The sequence below is a fragment of the Nycticebus coucang genome, chromosome 3 (genome assembly GCF_027406575.1).
Source record: "Nycticebus coucang isolate mNycCou1 chromosome 3, mNycCou1.pri, whole genome shotgun sequence".
Taxonomy (NCBI): domain Eukaryota; kingdom Metazoa; phylum Chordata; class Mammalia; order Primates; family Lorisidae; genus Nycticebus; species Nycticebus coucang.
In genome coordinates, this window is record NC_069782.1 from 73,432,162 (window position 1) to 73,456,592 (window position 24,431).

Consider the following 24,431-nt stretch of genomic DNA (forward strand, 5'->3'; position numbering starts at 1 on the left):
ATTATAAGAAACTTTATTCTCAGAAATATGAAAATCTGAAGGAAATTGATCACTACTCGGAAGCACGTGACCTTCCAAGACTTAGCCAGAAACAAGTGGACATGTTGAACAGGCCTATATCAAGTTCTGAAATAGCATCAACTATACAAAATCTCCCTAAAAAGAAAAGCCTGGTACCAGATGGCTTCACGTCAGAATTCTATCAAACCTTTAAAGAGTACTAGTACCTATATTACTCAACCTTTTCCAAAATATAGAAAAAGAAGGAATACTACCCAACACATTCTATGAAGCAAACATCACCTTGATCCCCAAACCAGGAAAAGACCCAACAAGAAAAGAAAATTATAGACCAATATCACTAATAAATATTAATGCAAAAATATTCAACAAGATCCTAACAAACAGAGTCCAGCAATACATCAAACAAATTATACACCATGACCAAGTGGGTTTTATCCCAGGGTCTCAAGGCTGGTCCAATATACGTAAATCTATAATATACATAATCTATATAAATATAATTCAGCACATAAACAAATTAAAAAACAAAGACCATATGATTCTCTTAATTGATGCAGAAAAAGCTTTTGATAATATCCAGCATCCCTTTATGATCAGGACACTTAAGAAAATTGATATAGAAGGGACATTTCTTAAACTGATAGAGGCCATCTACAGCAAACCCACAGCCAGTATTATATTGAATGGAGTTAAATTCTAATCATTTCCACTCAGATCAGGAACCAGGCAAGGTTGCCCATTGTCTCCAGTGCTCTTTAACATTGTAATGGAAGTTTTAGCCACCACAATTAGGGAAGAAAAGGCGATCAAGGGTATCCATACAGGGTCAGAAGAGATCAAACTTTCGCTCTTCGCAGATGATATGATTGTATATCTGGAAAACACCAGGGATTCTACTACAAAACTCTTAGAAGTGATCAAGGAATATGTCAGCGTCTCAGGTTACAAAATCAACACTCATAAATCGGTAGCCTTTATATATACCAACAATAGTCAAGCTGAAAAAACAGTCAAGGACTCTATTCCGTTCACCATAGTGCCAAAGATGAAGAAATATTTGGGAGTTTAACAAAGGACGTGAAAGATCTCTATAAAGAGAACTATGAAACTCTAAGAAAAGAAATAACTGAAGATGTTAACAAAAACATACCATGCTCATGGCTGGGAAGAATCAACATTGTTAAAATGTCCATACTACCCAAAACAATATACAATTTTAATGTAATTCGTATTAAAGCTCCATTGTCATACTTCAAAGATCTCGAAAAAATAATGCTTTGTTTTATATGGAATCAGAAAAAAACTCAAATTGCCAAGACATTACTCAGAAATAAAAACAAAGCAAGAGGAATCATGCTACCAGACCTCAGACTATATTATAAATTGATGGTGATCAAAACAGCATGGTACTGGCACAAAAATAAGAGAGGTAGATGTATGGAACAGAATAGAAAACCAAGAGATGAACCCAGCTACTTACTGTTATTTGATCTTTGACAAGCCAATTAAAAACATTCAGTGGGGAAAAGATTCCCTATTTAACAAATAGTACTGGGTGAACTGGCTGGTGACCTGTAGAAGACTGCAACTGGACCCATACTTTTCACCATTAACTAAGATAGACTCTCACTGGATTAAAGATTTACACTTAAGACATGAAACTATAAAAATACTAGAAGAAGGTACAGGGAAAACTCTTGAAGAAATCAGCCTGGGCAAATATTTTATGAGGAGGACCCCCCCCCCCGGGGCAATGAAGCAGCATCAAAAACACACTACTGGGACCTGATCAAACTAAAAAGCTTCTGCACAGCCAACACAGTAAGTAAAGCAAGCAGACATCCCTCAAAATGGGAGAAGATATTTGCAGGTTATGTCTCTGACAAAGGTTTAATAACCAGAATCCACAGAGAACTCAAACGTATAAGAAAAGAACAAGTGATCCCATCTCAGGGTGGGCAAGGGACTTGAAGAGAAACTTCTCTGAAGAAAACAGGCACACAGCCTACAGACATATGAAAAAATGCTCATCATCCTTAATCATCAGAGAAATGCAAATCAAAACTACTTTGAGATATCACCTAACTCCAGTAAGATTAGCCCATGTCACAAAATCCCAAGACCAGAGATGTTGGTGTGGATGTGGAGAAAAGGGAACAGTTCTCTACACTGCTGGTGGGAATGCAAATGAATACATTCCTTTTGGAAAGATGTTTGGAGAACACTTAATAGATCTAAAAATAGACCTGCCATTCTATCCTACAATTCCTGTACTAGATATATCTCCAGAAGACCAAAAAGATATATAACAAAGATATTTGCACCAGAATGTTTATTGCAGACCAATTCATAATTGGTAAGTCATGGAAGAAGCTCATGTACCCATCGATCCACGAATGGATTAATAATTTGTGGTATATGTACACCATGGAATATTATGCAGCCTTAAAGAAAGATGGAGACTTTATCTCTTTCATGTTTACATGTATGGAGCTGGAACATATTCTTCTTAGTAAAGTATCTCAAGAATGGAAGAAAAAGTATCCAATGTACTCAGCCCTACTATGAAACTAATTTATGGCTTTCATATGAAAGCTATAACCCAGTTATAACCTAAGAACATGGGGAAAGGGGCAAGGGAGAGGAGAGAAGGAGGTTAATTGGTGGGACATCTACGGTGCATCTTACAAGGGTACATGTGAAACTTACTAAATGTAGAATATAAATGTCTTAACACAGTAACTAAGAAAATGCCGGGAAGGCTATGTTAACCAGTGTGATGAAAATATGTCAAATGGTCTATAAAACCAGTGTATGGTGCCCCATGATTGCATTAATGTAGACAGCTATGATTTAATAATAATAAAAATAAATTTAAAAACAGTCAAGTTGGCTTCACCAGTGAATTTCCCCAAGCATTTAAAAAGTAACATCAATTACTAAAAAGTAACATCAATTACTAAAAAACTGAAAAAACAACAAAGAAAGAAGGAAAGGAAAAGGAAAAAGGGAAGGGGAGGGAAGAGAACTGGGAATTGCATTATCTTGTTTCTGTTAATTTGAAGGCTAATTCATGTTGCTGATTAGTTATGGTTCTCCTTTAAAGAGGCAGCAGTTTGTATTTTGAAACTTTACCAGGGTCTAAGCATCCTACAACTTCAACAATGTATTCTTTCACATTCCTAAATGGCAGCCTGCTTTCTCTTGAGTATATAAGCTATTTACAAGTTCTTTCAATGGCATTATTACTAGGTCTTAATGCTACTTGAAAGAACTGTCTTTGATTTTGCTTGTCATCTTTTAATTTCTCCAATACAACTTTTCATACCTTTCCTGCTAATTGAAAATATCTGTGGTCCTTATGAGTGTTAATAATGCTGACAAGCAACAACTTTCTTTAGTGTTAATATTCCAGTATCACAAAGTAACCAAATCATCTTATCTTTAGCAGAAACAAGACAATAATGCAATTACCAGTTCTCATTAAAAAATCTGTTTCCTGGCTTGGAGCCTGTAGCTCAGCGGCTAGGGAGCCGGCCACATACACCAGACCTGGCAGGTTCGAATGCAGCCTAGGCCTGCCAAACAACAATGACAACTACAACCAAAAAAACAGCCAGGCTTTGTGGTGGGCATCTGTACTCCCAGCTACTTGGGAGGCTGAGGCAAAAGAATCACTTAAGGTCAAGAGTTTGAGGTTGCTGTGAGCTGTTATGCTACTGCACTTTACCCAGGGTGACAGCTTAAGACTCCATCTCAAAAAAAAAAAAAAAAAGTTTCCTTTCTTAAGTATTCTCTCTCTCTCTCTTTTTTTTTTTGTAGAGAGAGTCTCACTTTACCGCCCTCGGTAGAGTGCCATGACGTCACAGGACTCACAGCAACCTCCAGCTCTTGGGCTTATGCGATTCTCCTGCCTTAGCCTCCTGAACAGCTGGGACTACAGGCGCCCGCCACAACCCCCGGCTATTTTTTTGTTGGCCAGGGCTGGGTTTGAACCCATCACCCCCGGTATTTGGGGCTGGCGCCCTACTCACTGAGCCACAGGCACTGCCCTCTTCAGTATTCTCTTAGTCTTAGTCTTCTTTACCATGATGGGCTATTACCACAAATTCCACTTCAGACAAAATCACAGTGCACCACTGTCAAAAGCTAATAACAGACTGGCATACTTGAGTCCCATAAGCTCTCACCAACTAGGCTGGTATGGTAGTGGCACCAGTCAGGCAGGGGAAGTTAGAACTAAATCATAAGCATAGCAGCCATCAATTTTGCCCTTATAGCTTACTAACATTGTATTTGTGCCTATCAATCTAGAGGATTACTTTGTTAAAACCTTTTTATTCTAAATGCATTTAAAAATAAAATAAAAATATAAAAGACGAACAAAAATGTATTAATAAAAAGAAAAGGATTTGGTCAGTAACATTTGGAATCGGTCTAAAGGCTGCACTTAAGGACCAAAAAGGCCACAGATTTTCCACCCCTGCTACAGACCAATGTGATAGGAATATTGACCTATAATTCTTCAAAATACTAGAAAATTTTATCCAGTAACATAAAAAAGATTACACACTGTGGCCAAGTGGGATTTATCCAGGTAATGGAAAGTTGATTTATCATTTGAAAATCAATTAGCATAATATACTATATGTAGGAAAAAGACAACCACAAGATCATCTTAACATCCCCAGAAAAAGCACTTGACACAATCTAATACCCTTTTTCTTGGTAAAAATAATCAGCAACTTTGGAACAGACATAAACTTCCTCAATGTGATAAAAGACATCTGTAATAAGTTCATAGATACCATCAGTAACTAAATGATGAAATGTGGAATGATTTCTAAGATTAAAAACAAAAATTAGAGATCTAAAAATAGATCTGCCATTCAATCCTATAATTCCTCTACTAGGTATATACCCAGAAGACCAAAAATCTCATTATAACAAAGATATTTGTACCAGAATGTTTACTGCAGCCCAATTCATAATTGCTAAGTCATGGAAAAAGCCCAAGTGCCCATCGATCCACGAATGGATTAATAAATTGTGGTATATGTACACCATGGAATATTATGCAGCCTTAAAGAAAGATGGAGACTTTACCTCTTTCATGTTTACATGTATGGAGCTTTCATATGAAAGCTATAACCCAGTTATAATCTAAGAATATGGGGAAGGGGAAGAGGGAGGGGGGGAGGATGGGCAGAGGGAGGGTGATTGGTGGGATTACACTTACAGTGCATCTTACAAGGGTACATGTGAAACTTAGTAAATGTAGAATATAAATGTCTTAACACAGTAACTAAGAAAATGTCAGGAAGGCTACATTAACCAGTGTGATAAAAATAGTCAAATGGTATATAAAACCAGTGTATGGTGCCCCATGATCGCATTAACGTACACAGCTATAATTTAAAAAAAAAAGAAAAAGACAAGAAATGTACTCCTGCCACTTACATAGAACATGCTAACAAGGAAAAGTGGGTACGGAGTGAGGAAAAAGATGTTTTAATAAAGCTATCTGTATTTGCAGTTGACTGGTCTTAAATATATAGAAAGTCTTAAAAATTCCACTGAAACACTATTAAAATAAACAGTTCAACAATATTTTAGGGTACACATTCACTAACAATGAATAGATGATTATTTTAAATAAAATGAAAATAATTCCATTTACAATGACATCAAAAAGAACAAAATACTTACAAATAACCTCAATGATGAAGGTACAGAGCTTATAGTTTGAAAGCCAAGAAACAATGCTAAAAAATGCTAAAAAAAAATTAAAGATAGCCCAAATAAACGGAAAGGCATCACATAAAGTTCATATTGTTAACATGGCATTAATTGCCAAACTAAATTCAATACATTCTCTACCAAAATCTCAGTTGCCTTTTTGCAGAAATAAACTGGTCTAAAAATTCATGTGGAAATTTAAGGAACTGAAAATAATTAAAACAATCATAAAAAAGTACAAAGTTTTAAGACTCATACTTCCCTATTTAAAAATTAGCTACAAAACTGCAACAATCAAGACAGTGTGGCAATGGCATAAGGATGATCATATGAAATGAAACACAGTTCATAAATATATACTATAAATAAATATATACTATATATTTATATACTATAAATAAATATATACTAACATATATGTTCAGCTAATTTCCAACAAGGATGCTGAGAATTCAAATCATTAAGAAAAAATCTTTTCAAGAAATGATGCTGAGACAACTATTTACATGCAAAACAATGAAAATTATCCCTTTCCTTACCATACACAAAAATAATTGAAAATGGATCACAGATCTAAACTGAAAAGCTATTTACCTGGCCAGCTGTGGTGGCTCACACCTGTAATCCGAGCACTTTGGGAGGCAGGAAGATCATTTAAGGCCAGGAGTTCCTGACCAGCCTAGCAAGACCCTATTTGTATAATAAGAAAAACTAGCATGATGTAGTAACACGTGCCTTTAGTGTCTGCTACTCAGGGGTTTGAAGTGGGAGTTCTCTTGAGCCTAGGAGAAGGAGACCATCAACTACACTGCAGCCTGGGTGACAGAGCAAGATCTTATCTTTTAAAAAACAACAACAAAACATTAATTTTTAATTCAACTTGTTAATATGAACAAATTGTTCAGGATATTGCATCCTCATTTATAAGTGAAATATGTTTGTAATTTCCCTTTTATAATAATATATTTTCTCCAATTTTAATATCAGGTATACCCAGATCAAGTAGAATGATTTTGAAGTATTTCTTCTTTTTCTATTGCCTATAAGATTTGGCATGATCTGTTTTTTAAAATTATCTTTTTATTTATAAATATTAGTTATCTATTTTTTGAGATTAAAAAAAAATAAGAAGTTAACTGATGATTCCATACTGAATCTCAGAGTCAAAGCATTCTATAATAGACATACTCTTATTTGACAATGTGAATGTTACTTTCTTTGCATTATTATTATTATTATTGTTATTGCTTAATATTTCGATGTAGCAATTGCTTGATTCCTTTTCTGAAAGTATTTATGTTCATTCATTCTTTATGAGGTTTTCGTTTCTAGTCCTTATCTTAAACATTGTTATTGTTATTAAATTTCAAGCCTTTTTAATTTTGTGAAGGCAAAAAAATGGAAACCTAATAAACACATGTATATGTAAAAATAAAAAAGTGTTAAATCTATTTTTAACACTATTATGTTTAATGGGTTAGAGATATGGGTGAAAGATCAGGGACAGAAGTAGCTTAAGCTGACATTCTGAAGGATCTGCTGATAACACTACAGATTCCTCAGCCCCACCCCACTCCCATCTCCCTGCATGCTGGACATAGTGCAGGGTTGGAAAAACCTGGGGGTTTAAATGGAATATTCAGCAACAAGACTGTCCATAAATAACATTCCCAATTCCGTGGACAACAGTCTAGACTCCTATGACCACCCCTGTGCTGCACACAGCATCAGCTGTGGTCTGAACAGCATGTTTAGCAATTATAAATTAAGATCTGCTGGGCAAGTCAAAGTACAGAATGGGACCAATAGGGAGAGTTAAGGAAACTAAAAACTTTACCCTCTAAGCATTGTACCCATTTCTTTTGTAACTTTTTGAACTTATGCTTGTATGATATTGTTCTTAAGATGTTCTCTGTTGCTTTTTTCTATTACTTCCCTGTTCTTTACTGTCGTGGTAAAAAAAAAAAGACTCTTATCCTTACGTTGAGTAATGAGGTTAGAGTTTCTTTTTAATTAAAACTTTTTGTTCCATGCTGTGTTACATGTATACATTTTTCATGTTCAATAAAAGATCCCTGAGGTTTTTGTTTATGGGAGCAAACATTTCCTTGCTTCTTGCTGAGCATGTGAAGTTGCTTGCCTCTCCCAGTCCCATCAGTTATTCCTTTGAAAGTAACTGAGTGTAAGAATTTTCTTTCTGAACTGCTGCCTTGCTGGCTCATCCACTAGAGTAGAACAGCAACAATTAAGGACTGGTACAACAATTAGGGACTGGTAAATAACTCTTACAACTCAAAAGAGGACAAGTAATCTAACTATATAATGAAAAAAGCAATTGTCCTTTTTAATATTAGGCGTGTATCTTTCAACTTTGCAATAATAATATATTCGTTTTGGGAGTTGTCAATTCTTTAGGATTTTCTGCTTCAACAATCATGCCTCTGAGTATAAGGGGTTTTATTTCTTCCTATTCATCTGTATACCTTTCATTTGGTTGCTGAATAAGAGTTCTAACACTGGACATTCTAGCCTTACTACTTAACTTAGGGAAAAAGCATGCCGTTTCTCACCATTAAGTATGATGTTAGTAGTAGATTTTTTAAAATAATGTTGAAGAAGTTCACCTCTATTCTACTCCTTGTTTGCTCAGTTTTTTTATCATGAATTGGTAGTAGATTTTGTGAAATGTTTCTTCCACATCAGTTGATATGCTTATATGATTTTTCTTTTGTAACCTGCTTGATGTGGTAGATTGATTGATTTTCAAATGTTGAACCAGCCTTGCATGCCTGAAATAAATGCCAAATGATCATAATGTCTAATTCTTTTTTATACATGGTTGGATTCTATTTGGATTTTTGTATCTATGATCATGAGATATATTGGTCTGTGATGTTTCTTCCTTGTAAGGTCTTCATCTGCTTTTGGGATTAAAAAAATAATGGCCTTAAAGAATAGAAAGCTTCCCTCTACATCTTTTTTGTTAAAGACATTGTAGAGAACTTTTATTCTCTTCCTTAAATGTTCCATCAGTGAAACTAATAAAGCCTGATAATCAGAGAGACAGAGAGACAGAGTCTCACTTTGTCACCGTCGGTAGAGTGCCATGGCGTCATAGCTCATAGCAACCTCAAACTCTTGGGCTCAAGTGATTCTCTTGCCTCAGCCTCCCTTATATTTGTATATTTCAAGGAATTGCCCATTTTGCCTAAGTAAGGAGACTGGGAAGCCAGGAATGAGTGCAAACTGTACCAAAACAATCTACTCCATTCAAAGTAGGAGGAAGTGCTGATCTAAATAACATTAGAAATAGCATTTATGAGACAAAAGTCAAATCTGCAGACAAGAATTGTATTTTACTTGATAAAAGTATAAAATTTCCCATATGGGTATAATTAACAATTCTGAATTTCTTCCACATCAGCTAATATAATATATACAAGGGAAGAAAAATTAAAGTAAATGGATGATGGATGGTTGGAACCAGATTTCTTCCTTTTGGGTGTGGTCATTTACAGATAAGCAAGGAAGAAAACTAGAATGTTCCATGTGGGAATTAAGAATTAAAAGACAAAAGTATAAATGCATGTTTAATTTAATATTGCAGATGGTTACACATAGAAAAACTCACAGATACATACAATTATAGGGGTTAGTATGCATATGTGTATTTCCCTGCTCTGTCAGTTAAGAAGGCCAACGCCCTATTAGGACAAGCACACCTTTAGCATAGATCTTGGTTTCTACCATAATTTTTAAGTAAAATTACCAGGGTTATGTGCAGAAATGGCTGGTTTTAGAAAGAAGGAGGAAAATATACAAGATGAGCCTGAAGCATCTTATACTGCTAGAAAGAAGGGAAGTGCTCCAAAACAGAATCCCCACTTCTTAGGTGATAGCTGTGCAAAGTGACATTTTCCCAATGTGTACAATATGGAAAGTGAGAAAAAACATAGCTTGATAGTGGAGAAAACTTACAAAACATTATCTCAATTAAGTCATTAAAGCCAAAATCAAGTCATTAAAATATGGTGATAGTATGAATGCTTGATACAATGTGACAAAAAAGGTACTTTACCACTGTGGCCTTCCTCCTCAAAACCCATAATCCCAGTCTTATCTTGAGAAAAACATCAGACAAATTCCAGTAAGTGGAATTTATATATACCTCACCAGGAATCTTCCAAACTGTCAAGGTCATCCAAAACAAGGAAAGTCTGGGAAACCACCATAGCCAAGAGGAGCCTAAAGAGACATGACAACTAAATGTAATATGGTACCCTGGCAGGGATCCTGGAACAAAGAAGGATTAGGTAAAAATTAACAAAATCTAAATAAAACTGTGGACTTTAGTCAATAATAATGTATCAATATTGGTTCAATAACTGTCACAAATATACCATATAATATATTAGCAATGGGGGAAAAGGCGTCATTCTTTCTACTATCTTATATATTTTTCTATAAATTATGAAATAAAGTGAACTTTTTAAATGGATAAAGAAAAATTTAACTACCCAATGAACACAAAAAAGATGTTCAACATTGTTAGCCATTAGGGAAATGAAAACAAAAACCACAATGAGATACCACTTTACAATTACTGGATTGGTATAATCAAAAAGACATAATAAAACGTATTGGTAAAGGCCTGTACAAATCAGAAAACTCACGTACTGCTGGTGGGCATGTATTCACATATTGCAGCTGCTATTGAAAACCTTCCCAGAAGGTTAAACACAGAGGCACCCCATAACCCAGCAACCTACTTCTAGGTATCTATCCAAAATGTATAAATGTCCATATGTAAAGATGTACACAAACAAGCAGGGCATTATTCATAAACACAAAGAAGTGGGAAAAAAATACAAATGTCCACCAACTGATAAATAGGACAAATAAAATAAAATGTGCTATTTCCATATAACATAATATCATATGGCCATAAAAACAAGTGAAATATTGATACATTCTACACAAGGAGTAGGGCGTCGGTCCCATATGCCGAAGGTGGCAGGTTCAAACCCAGCACCGGCCAAAAACCACAAAAAATAAATAAATAAATAAAATGATTTAAAACAGATTTAAAAAAAAAAATGTTATGCTAAATAAAGGAAGCTAGTCAGAAAAGGTCACATCTGATTCAATTTATATGAAACATCCAGATGAGGCAAGTCCATACAGACAGAAAATTGATTAGTGGTTGCCAAGGGATATGGGGAAAGGAAAATAGAAAGTAACTGCTAATGAATATTGTGTTTGTTTTAGGAGTGATAATAATGTTCTAATAAAACCACTATAGTGATGGTTACACAATTATGCAAAACACTGAAAATGATTAAATCATATACATTAAATTTGTAATGTATATGGTATGTGAATTAAATTTCCATAAAACTATCAAGAAAATTATTTACTATATACCTGTTTGATGGTGTATAGATGACATGTGATTGATATTATATATTGTTCTTATAGCCAATCACCTGCCTAAACTAACATTAATTTAAATCACTTTTTTTTTTTTTTTTGAGACAGAGTATCACTATGTTACCCTTGGTAGAGTGCTGTAGCATCACAGCTCGCAGCAACCTCAAACTCTTGGGCTTAAGCAATTCTCTTGCTTCAGCTATCCAAGTAGCTGGGACTACAGGCGCCCGTCACAATGCCTGGCTATTTTTTTTGTTGTTGTTATTGTAGTTGTCATTGATGTTTGGCAGACCTGGGCCGGGTTCAAACCTGCCACCTCCGGTGTATGTGACCATGGCCCTAGCCACTGAGCTACAGGCACCAAGCCAATTTAAATTACTTTTGTATAAATGATTTACTTTCGTTTGTATACATCACAAATCATCTAAAAAAATAACAATTTGACTTCCCAATATTTATGTTTTATTATTTTTTCTTGTCTGCATAATGGACAGAATATCCTCTATGATATTTGTTAAGATTGGCAGTACTGAAGAACTATTATCCCTCATTTGGAAGATGTACTCTAATTTGTGAACAAATACTATATCGTACCATGCTTTGTACATGTTTTTTACTTTTATTAAAGATCAAGAAGTTGCACTATTCCTCATTTGATAAGCAATTTACAAAACTTTTTATTTGGAGATAATTTTTAGAGTGATATGCAGCTGGAAAAAAATAATACAAAGATCCTGAATATCCCCTTGCACTCAGTTTTCCCCAATGTTACCCCAATGGTAACATTCTCTGTAACTATAAAGTTCAGTATCAGCCAAGTACTGATATTGACTCTTCAAATCAACCTTATCATGATTTCACAAGTTTTACACGTATTAGTTACCTGTATTTACCATATGTATGTGTAGATTTGCATGAAAACCACAACAGTGGAGATAAAGAATACAAGGATCCCACAAGCCCCCCTTTTGTAACTATAGTCATCTCCTACCCTCCGTGCCTTCCTAATACTGGTGACCACTCATTCGTTCTCCATTTCTATGTTGTCATTTCAAGAATGTTATGCAAATAAACCCACAAGGTATTAAAATAAATAGCCAAGCTCCATTTTCTACATTTGGCTGATAACAGATTTCAAATTCCACCCCTCTGTCTCCACTCCTATCCAACATTGAGGCAAGCCAATAATAAAGCCTAGGTGCTCCTTCTCTCTTTGTACTGGTAGGAAATTCCAAATACATAAATTCCACACTTCTTCTGTGGAATCACCTAAGCCCAAATTCCTAATGCAGTGATTTTCAACCAATATGCCTTGAAAATTTTTAAAGATCATTAATTATATTATTTTTGAAACAAGTTCAAAGTATAGTAAGTATATTCTTTTTTTATTCTTTTTTAAAAATCAACATAACTTAAGTGTGGCACGGAAGTTTAATTATAGGTTCAAGTGTGCTGTGAGATTAAAAAAAGTTGAAAAACACTGTCCTAATGACAAAAAAGCAAGCCATTCTTCTCCCTTCTTTCTCAAGCCATTTCAGACCAGCTTGGGAGCCTTCTCTGCCTGTCTCTATGAGTAATAAATGCTTTTTTTACACTCTAGACATATGTGGACCATTATCAGTCTCCATAGCTAACCCAAATTAGGGGAGGAAGGGAGTACATCCCTACCCTGGAGGTAACCAAAACAAGTACGTAAATTTTTGATATTGGTTTTCTTTAATTCTGCTTAATCTCTTAAGATTCATCCAAGTTGTTGCATGTATTAATAGTTCATTCCATTTAATCATGAATAACACTTCATGATATGGATATACCAGTTTAACTACTTGTCCATTCAAGAATATCTGAATTGTTTCAGCTTGGGGCTATTACCCATGAAACCACTATGAAATTTGTGTACATGTTTTTGATAAAATAAATTAAAAAAAATTTTTATTGCTCAAATATAAATGCCTAAGAATACAATTAATAGGTCATGTTAAGTCTGTATTTAGTTTTAAAAGGAATTGACAAGGTAGGGCACGGTGGCTAATGCCTGTAATCCCAGCACTTGGGAGGCTGAGGCAGGTGAATTGCCTGAGCTCACAGGTTCAAAACCAGCCTAAACCAGAGCGAGACCCCATCTCTAAAAACTAGTTGGGTGTTGTGGCAGGCGCCTATAGTCCCAGATACTTGGGAGTCTGAGGCAAGAGGATGACTTGAACCCAGGAGTTCGAAGTTGTTGTGAACTAAGATGCCACAGCACTCTAGCAAGGGTGACCAAGTAAGACTCTGTCTCAAATAAATAAATAAATAAATAAAAAGAATTGACAAACCATTTTCCAGAATGACTATACCATTTTATGATACCTTCAAAAAATGTATGAACAATCCAGATTCTCTACATCCTCACCAGCATTTGTATTACCACATTTATAAGGTATATCTGCTAGCAATGAATTATGTACGTTGTCTTCATTTTGGTGTACTTATTGAAAGATGATTTTGTTGGATATAAGACTGTTGGTAAAGTTTCATTCAGCCCTATGAATTTTGATCTCCGTTGTCATGAGTAAAAACTTAGTTGTTCTTTTTTTTTTGAAACAGAGTCTCACTCTCTTGACCAGGCTCGAGTTCCATGGCGTCAGCCTAGCTTATAGCAACCTCAAACTCCTAGGTTAAAGCAATCCTACTGCCTTAGCCTCTGGAGTAAGTATGACTAGAAGTGCCGACTATGATGCCCAGCTAATTTTTCAATTTTTAATAGAGATAGGGTCTTGCTCTTGCTCAAGCTGTTCTCAAACTCTTGAGCTCAAGCAATCCACCTGCCTCGGCCTCCCAGAGTACCAAGATTATAAGCATGAGCCACCATACCCAGCACCTCAGTGTTATTTTGATAATATAAGTAAGTGTAAAATATTTTAATTATGATATGTCTGGGTATAGGTCTCTTTAGATTTATCCTCCTGTGAGTTTGCTCAGCTTCTTGGATGAGTACATTAGTGTTCTTCAACAAATTTTAGATGTTTTCTTTTCCTTTTTTTTGGAGACAGAGTCTCACTTTGTTGCCCTCGGTAGGTACCGTGGTGTCATAGCTCACAGCAACCTGAAACTCTTGGGCTAAAGCAATTCTCTTGCCTCAGCCTCCCAAGTAGCTGGGATTACAGGCACCCACCACAATGCCCAGCTATTTTTAGAGATGGGGGTCTCGGTCTGGCTTAGGATGGTATCGAACCTGTGAGCTCAGGCAATCCATCCGCCTTGGCCTCCCGAGTGCTAGGATTATAGGTGTGAGCCATTGTGCCTGGCCCAAATTTTATTTTATTTTAATTTTTTTTACTTAATTTTTTTTTTTTTGAGATAGAATCTCACTATGTTGCCCTGGATAGAGTGTGGTAGCATCACAGCTCACAGCAACCTCAAACTCTTGGGCTTAAATGATTCTCTTGCCTCAGCCTCTCAAGTAGCTGGAACTACCTGCACCCACCACAACACCCGGCTATTTTTTGTCATTGTTATTTAGCAAGCCTGGGCCAGGTTCAAACTCACCAGCCTGGTGTATGTGGCTGGTGCCCTAACCACTGAGCTACAGATGCTGAGCCAGGACCAAATTTTAGATGTTTTCAGATTTTGTCAAATAGTTTTTCTTTCCCTTTGTCTTCCTCATTCTGGTATACCCATTTTGCCTATGTTGGTGTACCTAATGACATTCTGTATTTCTCTAAGGTTTTGTTCATTTTTCTTCATTATTTTACTGGTGTTTTTCAAACTACATAATCTACATTGATCTGTACTTGATTGCCTGATTTTCCCGCCAACTCAAATTTACCATTTATCTTAATTAAATGTTTCAGTTTGATTACTACACTTTTCTATTGCGGGATTTCTGTTTGATTCTTTTTTATATTTTCTACATATTTACTAAAATTTTTATTTTATACATTATTATTATATCTTCTTTTAATCTTTTAAAAATCATTTCCTTTAATTCTTTAAATATGTCTACAACAGCTGCTTTTGAAATCTACTAACTCCAACTTCTGAGTCCACGGGAAGGCAGCTACTATGGCATACTGTTATTCCTGTGTGTGGGTCCTAGTTCCTTGCATGTCTCAAAATTATTTTTGCTGTTGAACAAGGGACAACAGGTCCATTCAGTTAATGTTGTTCCATGACTTCACCAACAGGTGGGGTGGGCAACTCCGAGCTGATCACCCCACAGAAACACCAAAAAACAAGGAGAAACTATAAAAACCAACTTTGTCAGAACTCTGGAAAAGAAAGGTTGACAGTAACCAAGGTAATACTAAATTAAGAAAAAGGCAACTTCAAAATGATAGGAAAGCTTTGTGGCATTTTCACTTGTACAAGGGATCTTCAATAAGATTAATAGCTGAGTACTTGTCAGAAAACAAATGAAAGCCAGGAGACAGTTAAGATTTAAATTGCTGAAAGAAAACACCATCATCCAAGAATTTTATATTTGGTAAAACTGTCCTTAGAATAAGAGAGAAATAAAGACATTCCAATGTCTTAAATGAATTTAGAAAACAAATGCTAAGTGAGCTTATTACTACTGTAATTGCCATACAAGAAATTCGAACAAGTACCCTTCAGAATGAAATGAATGGACACTACACTCAAATCCAGGTGAATCAATAAAGATCTCCAATAAAGTTATTTGCACAGTAGACCTCAGACAAATGAAAACTAAATATAAACTGACATTACTAGGCATATGATGTATAAAGATATAATTCGTGGCAACAACAACAGAAAGGGAAGGGAGATGCTATACAGAAGCAAGAGTTTTCATATGCTATTGAAGTTAAGGTGGAATCAATCTGAACTAGATTGTTCTAAATTCAGGATGCTAAATGTAATCCCCAAGACAACACCTAAAAAGTATACCTAAAAAAGAAAATGAGAAGGCAATCAAAATGATTCCCTATAAAAATCAAATGAACATAAAAAAGGCAGTCATAGAAATACGGGATAAAAAAGGTATAAGACAGGGCGGTGCCTGTGGCTCAGCTGGTAAGGCGCTGGCCCCATATACCGAGGGTGGCGGGTTCAAACCCGGCCCCAGCCAAACTGCAACCAAAAAATAGCTGGGCGTTGTGGCGGGCGCCTGTAGTCCCAGCTACTTGGGAGGCTGAGGCAAGAGAATTGCTTAAGCCCAGGAGTTGGAGGTTGCTGTGAGCTGTGTGATGCCATGGCACTCTACCAAGGGCCATAAAGTGAGACTCTGTCTCTACAAAAAAAAAAAAAAAAAAAAAGGTATAAGACATACAGAAAACAAGTATTATGGCAGAAGTACTTCCTTATCAGTAATTAAATGTGAATGCACTGAACTGTGCAATCAGAAGGCAGAGGCTGGAAGAATGGATTATAAAAATATGATCCAGGCTTGGTGCCAGTAACTCAAGTGGCTAAGGCACCAGCCACATACACCTGAGCTGGTGGGTTTGAATTTAGCCCAGGCCCGCCGAACAACAATGATGGCTGCAACCAAAAAATAGCCAGGCGTTGTGGCAGGAGCATGTAGTCCCAGCTACTTGGGATGCGTAGGCAGGAGAATTGCTTGAGCCCAGGAGTTGGAGGTTGCCGTGAGCTGTGATGCGATGGCACTCTACCCAGGGGGACAGCTTGAGGCTCTGCCTCAAAAAAAAAAAAAAAAAAAAAAATATATATATATATATATACACATATATGATCCAACTACATGTTGTACACAAAGCCTTACTTTAGATCAAAAGCACAAATAAATTACGACTGAAAGGTTGATAAAAGATTCTCTATGCAAATATTAAAAAGAGAGCTGGGATGCTATACACAAAACAGATTATGTCATGAACTGTCACAAAGAAGACAAAGAAGGGCATTATATGGTAAAGGGATCAATTTATCAGTAAGATAAAAAAATTACGTATGCATCATAGAGAACCTCAAAATATTTAAGGCAAATACTGACAGAACTCAAGGGAGAAAACACCACAGTAATATTAATAGTTTTAGATTGCAATATACCACTTAAAATCATGGACAGAAGATCTATAAAGAAAAAGCTTGAACAATACTATAAATCAATTGTACCTAACAGACATATACAGTACATTCCACCCAACAAAATAATACACATTTCTTTAAAGTGCATGTGAAATATTCTCCAGGATAAACCAAAAAACAAGTTTTAATAAATATGAAACCACTGAAACTACACAAAGTTATCTTTTTAAATCATGATGGAATGTAGTTAGAAATCAATATGGACAACAAATACTACAGAAATTAAACAACACAAACAACCAACAGTCAGAGTATAAACACAAAGGAAATTAGAAAATATTTAGAGATGATTAAAAATGGAAACACAATATACCAAAACTTATGGGATACAGTGATAGCAGTGCTCAGAGGAAAATTTATAGTTATAAATGCCTATACTAAAACAGAATAAAGAACTCAAACAAATAACCTTACATCTTGAGTAACCAGAAAAAGAAAAAATTAAGCCCAAAGCTAGAAGAAGGAAATGAAAAGATTAAAAGTAAATATAGAAATGAAATAATGACTAAAATATAGAATAGGAAAAGAGAAATAAAACCAAAAGTTGACTCATTGAAAAGATCAGTAAAATTAACAAATCTTTAGCTAGACCTATTAAAAAAAAAAGATAACACAAATAACTAAAAAGAGAAATAAAAATGCAGATACGATTTACTAACCTTAAAGAAATAAAGATATTTAGAAGAGAATAATACAAACAACCACAGGTTAACAAATTAAACTAGGTACAACAGGCTAATTTCCAGATACTCAAAAATTCCCTAAACTGACTCAGGAAAGAAATAGAAAATCTCAAAATACCTGTAACAAATAAAAAGATGTAATCAGTCATGAAAAACTGTCTGACAAAAAAACTCAAGGAAGAGGTAATTTCATAGGTGAATTCTACGAAATATTTAAAAAAAAACAACTAAACTTCCTCCACAAAATAGAAGGGGAGGGAAGACTTCTTAATAGCCTGATACAATAGCTAAAGACACAGCAAGAAAAAAAAATTATAGACCAATATCCCTTATGAATGCAGATGCAAAACTACATACACACAAACACACAAATGTCACCAAAATTTATCAATAGTACGTTGAAAGAATTATATACCATGGGGCGGCGCCCGTGGCTCAGTGGGTAGGGCTCCAGCCACATACACTGAGGCAGGCCTGGGGCTGTTAATCAACAATGACAACTGCAGGGCGGCACCTGTGGCTCAGTCGGTAGGGCGCCGGCCCCATATACCGAGGGTAGCAGGTTCAAACCTGGCCCCAGCCAAACTGCAACCAAAAAATAGCTGGGCATTGTGGCGGGCGCCTGTAGTCCCAGCTACTCGGGAGGCTGAGTCAAGAGAATCGCTTAAGCCCAGGAGGTGGAGGTTGCTGTGAGCTGGGTGAGGCCACGGCACTCTACCGAGGGCCATAAAGTGAGACTCTGCCTCTACAAAAAAAAAAAAAAAAAAAACAACAATGACAACTGCAATAAAAAAATAAGCCGGGCGTTGTGGTGGGTGCCCGTAGTCCCAGATACTTGGGAGGCTGAGGCAAGAGAATTGCTTAAGCCCAAGAGTTGGAGGTTGCTGTGAGCTGTGACGCTAGTCAGTTTCTAGGTGGAACTTATAAAATACTAGTGTGGTTTAGCATAAGAAAATCAATATAAACACTATATTAATAAAACGAATCATTTCAACTGATGCAAAAAAGGGCATCTGACAAAATCCAACACACTCAGAAAACAAAGAATAGAACTTTCTAAACATGTTAAAGAACATTTACAGAAAATTCATGGCTTACCTCATACTCAGTTAAAGAAAGGTTTTCTCCTAACATCAGGAAAAAGACAAGAACACCAATTTTCACCAGGCTATTCAACGTTGTAGTAGAAGTTGTACAAACAATTAAACATGAAAAAGAAATAAAGGCACCTGGAAAGAAGTAAAGCTATGTCTACTCACAGATAATATAATTCTAAATATAGATCATAAAGAATCTTAAAACTATCACATGTAATCAAAAAATTCAGCAAAACTGCAGTGTACAAGATCAACAGACAAAAACCAGCTGTTTCTACCCATCTTCAAAGAACAATATGAAGAAGAAATTAAGAAAGCAATTTTATTTATAGTACCATCTAAAAGAATAAAATACTTAGAAGTAAATTTAACTAAGAAGGTACAAGACTTGTTTGTATACTGAAAACTTCAAAACACTGCTAAAGGATCCAAAAGAAGTCATAAATACATCAAACAATATCTCATGTTCATAGCTTGAAAGATTTCATATTTTAAAGATAGTGGTGGGTAGAGGGAGGGGGATTGGTGGGATTATACCTGTGGTGTATCTTACAGGGGTACTTGCGAAACTTGGTAAACGTAGAATGTAAATGTCTTGGCACAGTAACTGAGATAATGCCAGGAAGGCTATGTTAACCATTGTGATGAAAATGTGTCAAATGGTCTATGAATCGAGTGTATGATACCCCATGATCATATCAATGTACACAGCTATGATTTAATAAAAAAGAAAAAAGAAGCTAAAAAAAAAAACAATACCCTTTGATACAACAATTCCACCCCAGGTATATACACAAAAGAATTGAAAACATGGACTTCAACGGTAATTATTTGCCAGTGTTCACTGCAACATTATTCACGATAGCCAAAAGGTATACAACCCAAGTTATACATCAACAGATGAATGAATAAACAAAATGCAGTACACACACACAATGGAATATCTATCCAGGAAAGAAAAAGAAGTTCCTATACTTGCTATAATACAGATGAACCTTGAAAGCATTATACTAAGATAAGGGAAATACAAAAGGACAAATATTTGCTATAATTCCACTGATATGAAATGTTTACAATAATCAAAATTGTAAGAGACAGAAAGATAAGCAGTTACCATGGGCAAGTAAGTGGGAGGAGTGGAATGAGTAGTTACTGCTTACAGGCTATAGAGTTTCTTTTTTTTTGAGACAGAGTCTCTAGCCCTGGGTAGAGTGCTGTCATAGCTCACAGCAACCTCCACCTTGGGCTCAAGTGATCTTCTTGCCTCCGTTTTTCTATTTTTAGTAGAGACAGGGGTCTCACTTTTGCTCAGGCTGGTCTCAAACCTGTGAGCTCAAGCAATCCACCTGCCTCGGCCTCCCACTGTTCCTGGCTGGCTATAGAAATTCTGATTGGAATGATGAAAATGTTTTTAGAAATAGTGGTGATGATAGCACAAAATTGTGAGTATAATTAATGCTACTGAATGGTATACTTAAAAATGGTTAAGAAAGGGCCCGGCATGGTGGCTCATGCTTATAATCCTAGGATTCAGGGAGGTGGAGGCAGGAAGATCAGTTGAGCTCAGGAGTTAGAGACCAGCCTAAACAAAAGTGAGATCCTGTTTCTATAAAAAATAGAAAAATTAGCCAGATGTGGTGGTGTACACCAGCAGTCTCAGCTACCTGGGAGGCTGAAGTAGGAGGATCACAATGGACATTATTAAAAAGTTAAAAAAACCAAATAAGTAAAAAACAAGAGATGTTGCTATGGGAGGAGATGAAAAGGGAATGCTTATACACTATTAAGAGTACACTATACACTAGTGAGAATGTACACTAGTATAAGATCTATGGAAAACAATATGGAGAATGGAGATTCCTCAAAGAACTAAAAGTAGACCTATCATTCAATCCCACAATCCCACTATTGGATTTCTACCCAAAGGAAAATAAGTCATTATCAAAGACACACCTGTACTTATATGTTTATTATAACACAACTCAGAATTGCAACCTAAGTGATATCAACTGGTAAGTGGATAAAGAAAATATAGTGTATGTATATATACACCATAGAATACCACTATTCAGCCATAAAAGGAATGAAATAATGTCTTCTGCCATAATTTGGATGGAATTGGAAGTAACTCAGTAATGGAAAACCATATACCTCATGTTCTTACTTGTAAGTGGAAACTAAACAATGGCTATGTATGGTCATAAAAGTGGTGCAATGGACATTGGAAACTGGGGGGGGTGAGGAGGGTAACTACCTATTAGGTGCAATGTACACTACTCTGGTGATACATACACTAAAAGCACTGACTTCAGTTCAGTTTACTATTTTAAATTGCACACAAACTTTATGGCCACCCTGTACAGTTCAACCATGTAATAAAAAAACAACTGTACTTTCTAAATCTATTGAATTTTTTAAATAAAGAAATAAAAATTTTAAAATAAAAATAAATAAATAAATCTTCTGAGGTTTGTTTATGGTCCAGGATAGGGTCCATCTTTTTTTTTTTTTGAGACAGAGTCTCACTATGTCACCCTGGGTAGAGTGCCATGGCGTTACAGCTCAAAGCAACCTCCAACTCTCAGGCATAAGTGATTCTCCTGCCTCAGCCTCCCAAATAGCTGGGACTACAGGCACCCGTCACAATGCCTGGCTATTTTTTAGTTGTAGTTGTCGTTGTTTAGCAGGCGGGGGCTGGATTCGAACCTGCCAGTTCCAATGTAAATGCCTGGCGCCATAGCCACTACGCTACAGGCGCTTTATCCACATTGCCGATGTGTTTTAATTGATATTTTTGCCTAACAGAACAATATTTACCATTAAGGCAAAATCCGTTTTCTCCGTTTCTTATTCATCTGTTCCCCTACTCTTTTTTTTTTTGAGAGAAACTAGAGTGCTGTGCCATCACAGCTCACAGCAACCTCAAACTCTTGGGCTCAAGTAGCTAAGACTACAAGTGCCCACCACAATGTCCGGCTACTTTTAGAGATGCCATCTTGATCTGGCTCAGGCTGGTCTTGAACATATGAGCTCTGGCAATCCATCCCCCTTGGCCTCCCAGAGTGCTAAGATTCCAGGAGTGAGCCACTGTGCTGGCTCTATTCCCTTATTTTTATTTTTCTACTGGTTAACACTTGAGTATTTTTTTAAAGTCCATTTTGGTTTATTTATAATGTTTCTTTTTTTTTTTTTTTTTTAGAGACAGAGTCTCACTTTGTCACCCTTGGTAGAGTGCTGTGGTGTCACAGCTCACAGCAACCTCCAGCTCTTGGACTATTCTCTTGCCTCAGCCTCCCAAGTAGCTGGGACTACAGGTGCCCACCACAATACCTGGCTATTTTTTTTTGTTACAGTTCAGCTAGGGCTGAGTTCGAACCCACCACCCTCAGTATATGGGGCTGGCATCCTACTCACTGAGCCACAGACACCACCCTATTTATAGTGTTTCTAAGTATACCATTTTTTATAGTTTCCTCTTTTTTCTTTTTTTTTTGAGACAGAGTCTCAAGCTGTTGCCATGAGTAGAGTGCCTTGGGGTCACAGCTCACAGCAACCTCAGACTTTTGGGCTTAAGTGATTCTCTTGCCTCAGCCTCCCAAGTAGCTGGGACTACAGGTACCTGCCGCAACGCTCAGCTATTTTTTTTGTTGTTGTTGTTGCAGTTGTCATTGTTGTTTTAACAGGCCCAGGCTGGGTTCGAACCTGCCAGCCCCAGTGTATGTGGCCGGTGCCCTGCCCATTGAGCTGTGGGCATCACCCACTTTTCTTAGTAGTTGTTCTAGTGTAACTTATCACAGTCTGTTAGCATCAACAGTTTACCACTGCAAGTGAAATGTGCAAAGCTTAACTCCATTTAGATCCCTTAACCCTCCTAACTTTTAAATGTAATTGTCTTAAGAATTCCTCCACATGCAGAGCATCATATCTTATGATACTATAATTTTTGCTCTAACCATCAAATACGATTTCAGAAACTCATGAGAAAAATATTCTATACATTTATCCCTATTTTTGTCAACTTCTAATATTTTTTCATTTCTGCATTCTAAGCATTTTTGTGTTATTTCCTTTCTATTTAGAGAACTTCCTGTAGCTATTTTTTAAAGGTACTTTTCCCAGCAACATTTTCTTAGTTTTCCTGTCTGATAATGTCGTTAGTTCTCCCTCATACATGAATATATTATCTCGAGATACAGAATTTGTACTTGGGGATACTTCATTGCAATGAAAAAAATACACGACTTCCTTCTAGCTCTCACAGCTTCAGATGAGAATTCCACTTCATTCCCTGTGTACGGTACTGTGCGGTTTCCAAACTCTGGCAACTCTGAAGATTTTTTTTTTTGTCTTTACTCTTCATAAATTTAATCCATACCTTCAGTTGGATTTTTTGTATTTGATGTTACCTCAGATTCTTAAATGTGTAGTTTTGAATTGCTGCATATGGGACATTTTCAGCCATCGTTATTATTATTTATTTTTTTTAACTGAGACAGAATCTCACTATGTTACCCTCAGTAGAATGCTGTGGCATCACAGCTCACAGCAACCTCGAACTCTTGGGCTTGAGTGATTTTCTTGCCTCAGCCTCTCAAGTAGCTGGGACTACAGGTGCCCACCACAACACCTGGGCTATTTTTTTGTTGTAGTTGTCAATGTTGTTTAGCAGGCCCAGGTGTATGTGGTGTCGTTGTCAATGTTGTTTAGCAGCCCCTGGTGTATGTGGCTGGCGCTATGGGCACCAAGCCTATTTTCACATTTTCCAACTCTAAGCTACCACATCACTTATAAGGAAAACTACAATAGTCCCTTAATGATTCCCTATACCCTTCTGCCCTTTCCAGTATTTTCTCTATAGAGGTGAGAATGACCTATACAAATATAAATCAGATGTTCATTTGCTGAAAATCTACCACTAAATTAATAACAATATGAACTTATTTAACAAGGCTTATCAGACTCTTGCTTTTGGACTCCAGCTGCTTCTCTGACATCACCTCCTGCCACTCCTCCTGTCAACCCTCCCTTTCAGCCACTGACTTTCTGTTTTTCCTTAAAACTAGCTAGCATGTTCCTACCCAAGACTAGCAGCTGCTATTACCCCTCCTGAAAAGAGGCAGAATCCTCACAGCTTACAGTCATTTCATTCAAATTTCTCCCCTAATGTTTATCTTATTCAGATTTCCTGTTGTTCTAAAAGTAGCACACTCTATTATCAATCTAACCTTCTTTAATTTCTTTGGCAGCCTTTAACACCACGTAACATTTAATACACATACTTACTGAATCAAAAGAAGTGTCTATAAAAGAATGTCTGATAAAAGAAAAAATGCAGGATAATGAAGGTAAAGTGAGCAAATGAATTGCTTTGAAAAACAGATAAAAACCAAGAAAAACAATAGTAAAGATG

At 36.3% G+C, this 24,431-nt stretch overlaps 1 protein-coding gene across 1 annotated transcript in view; it reads right to left on the minus strand.

The window, feature by feature from the left end:
- LOC128582430 (zinc finger protein 33B-like) overlaps nt 1-24,431 on the minus strand; it is a 58,334-nt gene that overhangs the window by 22,496 nt on the left and 11,407 nt on the right. The window lies entirely within an intron of this gene.